This window comes from Fukomys damarensis, unplaced genomic scaffold (genome assembly GCF_012274545.1).
Source record: "Fukomys damarensis isolate Sample0158 unplaced genomic scaffold, DMR_v1.0_HiC HiC_scaffold_21, whole genome shotgun sequence".
In the NCBI taxonomy this organism is placed as follows: domain Eukaryota; kingdom Metazoa; phylum Chordata; class Mammalia; order Rodentia; family Bathyergidae; genus Fukomys; species Fukomys damarensis.
The window spans coordinates 27,982,712-27,984,000 of NW_022900933.1; positions in this window are offsets into that span (position 1 = coordinate 27,982,712).

Sequence of the window (1,289 nt, forward strand, 5' to 3'; positions counted from 1 at the left end):
ATATATATATATGGAACCACAAATTTAATTTCTTATCCAGTGGTTTATGAAGAAAATTGTATGTGTGTAGTTAGAGAAAAATAAAAGAACAAGACAGAGACAGACAAATTGGCAAAGTAAATGTTTTAAAATGTTAATAATGATTTGGAATTCTGAATACAGGTTGTGCAAGCACAAATTTACAAACATTTTATAAAGTTTTATTTCAAATGTTAAAAAATTTGAAGGCCTTATTAAATTTAATATAGAATATTTACTGAGCTAAGGCTGCTAAACAAAGGATTTTATGATTCTTACCAAAGACATCACATTTCTATCTAAATTATATAAAAGGTGTGACTATCTCAAGCAAATACATTTTAATGGTAACAAAAAAGAAAGTCAGAGAGCATGTTTTAGCTTGCTATCACAGTGACAAAATATCGTAGAATATCAGTGAAAGGAGAAAGGGTTTATTTTGGCTCACAGTTTAAGAGGATTCAGTCTGTGGTCGGCTCGTTTCTCTACTTTGAGGCCTGTGGCAAGGCAGAAGCGTTATAGGAGAAAGATGTACCAGAGGGTAGCTGTTCCTTTCCTAGCAGCCAGGAACCAGAAAGACTAAGATCCAGAGATAAAGGCATAGGGCAGAGATACAGTCCCTAAACTCACACCTCCATAACCCACCCCTTTTAACGAGGTCCTACCTCCTAAGTTAATACCATCAAATTTAGAACCCCTCCATGGGTTAATCTACTGATGAAATCAGAGGGCACCTGATGCAATCATCTTCCAAAAGTTCTGCCTCTAAACATTAGGCACCAAGTCTTCAACATATGAGCCTTGGGGGGACATTCCAGATCAAAACCATAACAGACCATATTTACATTCCAAGCTTCCTTACCTAAAGCCATGTAAGTTATGAAAAATTTCCAAAAGACACTGCAAGAAACATATGAACATTAAAGTGGTTGTTTCTTTGTAGCTACTATGTAATTTTTAAACATGAAAATGGAAAAAATGCATGTAAATTACATCACCTGGTCTAGGATATCACTCTAAAAAATGTTATATCAGATATGATGGAAAAACAGGAAATCTAGTAAGGGTATAGTTGCAACCTCTCCTTCCCATAAGCTTTCCAAAGAAAAAAGCCTACTTGGGAACCTGATGCAAAGGAAGATCTCTCCTCCAATTAAAGAAGGGTTTCTCATCTTCAGCACTGGTGATGTTTCAGACTGGATCATTCTCTTTCGTGAGAGCATCTCTCGTGCACTGTAGAATGTTTAGCAATATCTTTACTGTTGGGCTGA